This window comes from Rhinopithecus bieti, unplaced genomic scaffold, assembly GCF_001698545.2.
Source record: "Rhinopithecus bieti isolate Rb0 unplaced genomic scaffold, ASM169854v2 scaffold_574, whole genome shotgun sequence".
In the NCBI taxonomy this organism is placed as follows: domain Eukaryota; kingdom Metazoa; phylum Chordata; class Mammalia; order Primates; family Cercopithecidae; genus Rhinopithecus; species Rhinopithecus bieti.
In genome coordinates, this window is record NW_016803605.1 from 1,444,983 (window position 1) to 1,451,028 (window position 6,046).

Genomic DNA, 6,046 nt, shown 5'->3' on the forward strand with positions numbered 1-6,046 from the left:
AGCAATCGCTTTGCAAACTTTTTTTTTTAATAGCAAATGCTTCATTCTCTAGACAAATTTCAAGAATTTTCAAGCATCAGCAGACTCAATTATTCACCCCCATTTTAACAATTAAAGAATCAGCGGAATGCCTGTGTTTAAGAGTCAAGCCCATTAAACCTGTGATTTGTACGTTGCTCACACTCTCTATTCCTATTAGCAAGAGATGCTAGGAGAACTTCTTGGTCATCAATTTGATGAGTTCCGAGGGGAATGTGGGTTTAGGTTGTGGTGTTCATATACATAGACATCTGGCTGAACACATGTACCTAAGAGTCCTCTATTTTTCCTTGCTTGCTCTACTGAAAATAAAGACAGAGTGTGTAAAATATAATGTATATATTATACAAAGACCTCTTGAAAAGGTAATACATTCTGGTGATTTGGGGCACAAAGGTGAGAAGCAAATCTCATTTTGTTGCTCAGTGATCCATCCTGCACAGGCTGTCTCCCTTCTTAATTTCTGACAATCCAGGGGATCTTCCCAAATCTCTGCCTGGGGCTGTGTTTGGAAAAACAAGGTCACATGAACCATTGGGTAAAAGCGAGGCAGGGATTCTTTAGCATCATTGAGGATGGATGATTCCTATTCAACATAGTATTGGAAGTCCGGACCAGAGCAATCAGGCAAGAGAAAGAAATAAAGGGCATCCAAATAAGAAGGGAGGAAGTCAAACAATCCTTGTTTGCAGATGACATGATCCTATATCTCGAAAACCCTATAGTCGAGACCCAAAAGCTCAATAAGCTGATGAACAACTTCCGCTGTCTCATTTGTAAGTGGGAGCTAAATGCTGAGAACACACTGACCCATAGAAGGGAACAATTACACTGGGTCATATCGGAGGCTGGAGGGTGGGAGGAGGGAGAGGATTAGGAAAAATAACTAATGGGTTACAGCAGGTTTAATACCTGAGTGACAAAATAATCTGCACAACGAACTCCCATGACACAAGGTTACCTAGTAACAAACCTGCACATGTACCCCTGAACTTGAAATAAAAGTTATATTTTAAAAATAACAATATAATAGATGACCTGAACATTTCTGTTTTGAATAGCTCAATCATCAGCCCTTTGTGGTCATGAAAATGTCCAAGGTAATTCCTCTATGTCCTTCCAGGTCTATTTATTAAATATGCCAATGGCTCGATAGAGCCCACACTAAGGTCTTACTAGCCCAATATCTGCTCTTTTAGCCATCCCATCTTAATAAATTAAAATACTGTCTCATTTTCTTATTCTAAAAATCTTGATTTGCTTAGTGTTGTATTTGCTTAATATCAACAATATAATACTATTATTTCAACAATAATTTCTATTTTAAAAGCTATTTGAGATTTGAGTAATATCGTTTTGACAATTATTTTCCAGTCCCTGTGTTCTTGACAACTGCCTCTTGAGCTTCAGAGCTCGTTCATATTTTTCCTGATCCACTCATTTTCATGACTTTATTGAGCATACTTGTTGATTTTCAGTCTCAGTACACATCCCATGAAAGTTTCAACTTTGCTAGGATTATGGATGTGAATGCTTTTCTAGTCACTGAAAAGATGGATTTTCTCACTGCTAAGTTGAAACAGAATTTTGCTCATTTCTTATTTTTATTTTTATTTTTTTAAATGGCAGTTTTAATCTGCAGCTGTTTCCTAGGGGATTTTCTTTCTGTAGTTATTAATGCTGGTTTTATATTTGAGCCTGGGTGGCAAAATATGTTTTTCAGAAAATACTCGTATGAATACAGGTGTTTTCTTTGAGACTTTTTGTTTTCATACTTTTCCAACGAATGTTCAGCCACCAGATAACAAAATACAAGAATTGCATGTGATTCACAGATATTCCCCCACCTTTGCAAAATTTGTGTTGAAAATTGGCCCTTTCTCACTGGTTGTTAATATTGTTAAGTAAGATCTCCATACACTGCCAACATAAGATGTCAATGAGAAAAGGAAGGAAACAGAGAGTGAGGATAAGTTGATTAGTTTCTATGAATAGGCAGCACAGTATGGAAAAGTAGAGAAAACCTGAAATTCAATATGGATTCCATTAATTAAAATACAATGGCTAATCTCTTGGAGCTAGAGACTATTATTCTTAGCAAACTAAGGCAGGAACAGAAAACCAAATATCACATGTGCTCACTTATAAGTGGGAGCTAAATCATAAGAACTTATGAACACAAAGAAGGAAATAACAGACACTGGGGTCTACTTCAGGGACAATAATGGGAGGAGGGAGAGGAGCAGAAAAGGTAAATATTGGGGCCAGCACCCTGGCTGAGGCCTGTAATCCCACACTTTGGGAGGCTAAGGTGGGTGGATCACCTGAGTTCAGAAGTTCAAGACCAGCCTGGCCAACATGGTGAAACCTCGTTTCTACTAAAAATACAAAAAAAATAGCTGGGTGTGGTGGCACACACCTGTAATCCCAGTTATTCAGGAGCCTGAGGCAGGAGAAGCTTGAACTCGGGAGACGAAAATTGCAATGAACTGAGATGTGCCGCTATAGTCCAACCTGTGCAACACAGTGAGACTCTGAAGAAAAAATAAAAGAAAAGATAACTATTTGGGTACTGGGCTTAATACCTGGGTGATGAAATAATATGTACAACAAACCCCATGACATATGTTTAGCTATGGAAAAAACCTTCACAAGTATCCCAAAACCTAAGACAAAAGTTAAACAAAAATAAAAGTAAAATTTTAAAATTTAAAAAATAAGTAAAAATTAAAATTAAAAAAGCAATGGCTAATCTCAATGAATTAAACTTCTATGTAAACAAAGCATGTCTCAAATAAAACATAATATTTTACAAATAAAAAATATTTTACATGTTTTAAAAGACCTCTAGAAGTCAAAAACAACACAAAAAACCACAAGAACAAAAAACAAAAAAGCAAACAACAATAAAACCAACAGCAAGCAGATGTTGTTATAAATGTCTGTAAAAACAATGAGGAGTGTTTGTTACAAATAAGGCAGCTACATCCTTATTTCCTTCCACGGGAGACTGGGGGTTGTGCTATTTGTGGTACTTTCCTCTTGGCCAACAGGTGCGCCATGTTGGAATCATTCCTGAACCACTCTCTCCTGGTTTCCTTAATGCTCTGTGGGATCACGGAGATGGTCTTTATAGTCTCAGTTTATTCTTTCAATATAAGGGCATCAATTTCACACAAGCCTAGTCTCACACCAAGGGCAATAACTGTTCACTGTACCTTACCAGTATCAAAGAATTAAACATCCGTCAAATTCTTTCTCATTGCAAACAGCTATTTGTCATGAGATGGGTATCAAGGCCTTCGGCTGAATTTATTTCTATGAATTAGCACTGAGCCAGTACCAGGCCGTATATCAAACCGTTCCTAATACTTCAGCAATGCCTATGTGGGCTGTGTTAAAAGCACACCCTGGCTTATTACATATTTGCATTTGATTTTCAGGCCTCTGACACCAGAGATCTAATTAATAATCCCCTGACAAATTAGTCTGTGCTAAATTACCCTCTATTGCTGACCAAACTCACAGCTCCAACTCTCTGAAAAACAGAAAGCATGTAGTAGAATTCAAACATAAGAAAGTTGTGTTTGTTTGTTTGGTTTTGAGACAGGGTCTCGCTCTGTCACCCAGGCTGGAGTGCACTGGTGTGATCATAACTCACTGCAATTTCTGCTTCTCAGGCTCAAGCAATTCTCCCGTCTTAACCTCCTGAGTAGCTGGGAATGCAGGTTTAGACCACCACACCTGACTTGGTGATTCAAAAAATTAAAAAATTGTTTAAGTTTTTTGTAGAAATGGAGTCTTACTATATTACCCAGGCTGGTCTCAAACTCCTGGGCTCAAAGGATCCTCCCACCTCGGTCTCCCAAAGTGTTGGGATTACAGGCATGAACCACCATACCAGGCCCATATGAAAACATTTTAAATCTGCAAGTACCCCAGCCCCATATCTTCGCAGACGCACTTGACGTTATCGCTGTCAAACAGGATGGAATTTGTGTATGGGCTGCTGTCCTCTGGCAGGATGGTGGTGTAGGAAGTGAACTTGACTCTCTTCCTCTTTGGGCCTGAAGAATTCACAGGTTCATTTTTAATTTCTTTCTCATAGACGTAGTCAGAAAGTCTAAATAGTTGGCTTTGAAAAGTCTTCTGGGAACTGCCATTCAGAAGGAAATTCCTCTCCTCGAACTGCAGGCCCCTGTCTATCATGGTTGTGCACTCCTCTGACAGGAGTGCAATGTCAACAGGGTTCTCCAAAAGTCCCACTTCATTCCCAAGCCAGATCCAGTCGTGGGAATGGGGGACGTTGCCCTGCTGACTCACAGCAAACCTTTTGTGTCTGTGTTTCCAGGAAAACGCCATGCAGTTGATCAAGAAGACCAGAATGGCCAAGAAGGAGACGCAGAGCAGGGCATACATACCTATCTCGAACTCCGTCAGCCCCCTTGAGGTCACTAGGATTACTGGGCTCCAGTGACTTTTCTTGAGTGGGGAAGCTTGTGAAGCTGTCTGGACCACCATTTTTGAGTCATTTATTATTTTCTTCCATGGGAGACTGGGGGCTTATGCTTTTGTTGGTACTTTCCTCTTTCAACATGACCAACAGGTGACCGTGTTGAAATCATTCCCGAACCGCTCTCTCCTGGTTTCCTTCACAAGCTATAGAATTACTGAAGTGGTCTTCACAGTATCAATTTACGCCCTCGATATCACTGCTGTGTCTTTGGTATTCATTGCTACTTGGTTCAAATTCGACCCTGGCATTTCCTTTACTCATGGCAAGGACACTCTTCCTCTTGGTCTTCAAACAAGGTCACTAATCATCATGTTTAACTTAATCAAAAGCGCTTGGCTTTCACCCTCCACAACCACAAAGCATTATCTGAACTCAAGACAGACCAACCACTTCATGTAAAGCATCATCTGAACTCAAGACAGACCCACCACTTCATGTAATAATGAGACAGTAACCATCTCATTGAACCTTAAAGGTGACGTTGAAACATCACCATACAAAAATTCAAAAAGAAACCAAAACTTTGTGTTATGATAAATATATTTCATACTTGAAAAATTTATTCACATAAATGTTGATGCCAAAAATTATTTCAGTATACAGAATTAGAAAAATAATCTCTAGTGCTCTGTAAACTTAAACAGTTCTTGACATGCATTGGATGGTCATTAGTGATGGTCTCTATCCCACTGATGTGAAGAACAATACATATTAATAAGTACATGGAATTAGGAAGTACACATTGACTTATTTCACATTCTATGACTGAATTTTATTTTGTCCCTTATTAGAACATTTTGAAGATTAGGAAATACATCCAAATTATTTTAAAGTGCAACTGATTAGACCACCACTCATGATAATATTATTTATACCAGAACAGATAGAAAAAATGCAGGTAAGGCAATACACTCCTAGCCTGAGGTATTTGGCAAAAGGATGCATTATAATTCCATTCTGCTTCAAAGACATAATGCTCCTGATACTCTTTTTAAATGATCTGCTAAAACTCTAAAGATGTGGGAGCATTTTAGAACTGGCAATAATTATAGTGAATGGGTAGCAATTTGGTACTTACTTATAGTACCTGAAATGGAATTTCTAAGTGTCAAAAACTGCCTGCTTTGGTAAAAGTGCAAAAACAGAATCCTTTTGCCATGGTTTAACAGTAGACTGTCAACTGCACAGATAAACTTGCTGAAAGGAAATGGCATTTGGACCTGTGATGGGCATATAAAAAACATCTGAGAGGAAACTTTTTCCATGTCATGGAGCATTGCTGTAAAGGACAGGACAGACTGAACAAAAAGCAGAGAGAAGCTTCAGGAATTTCCATCTCAGCTGCAAGTACTTGATGCTGATCTTCCTTGCGGGATATGAAAACTGAGAGGGACAAGTTATGCTCTGATATGGTTTGACTGTGTCCCCACCCAAATCTCATCTTGAACTGTAGCTCCCATAATTCCCATGTGTTGTGGGAGGGAGCTGGTG

At 38.9% G+C, this 6,046-nt stretch overlaps 1 pseudogene; it reads right to left on the reverse strand.

Moving 5' to 3' along the window:
• Window positions 1–3,960: 3,960 nt before the first annotated feature.
• LOC108539955 (transmembrane protein 132B-like) lies at window positions 3,961–4,914 on the reverse strand (annotated as a pseudogene).
• Between the last annotated feature and the right edge of the window lie 1,132 nt (window positions 4,915–6,046).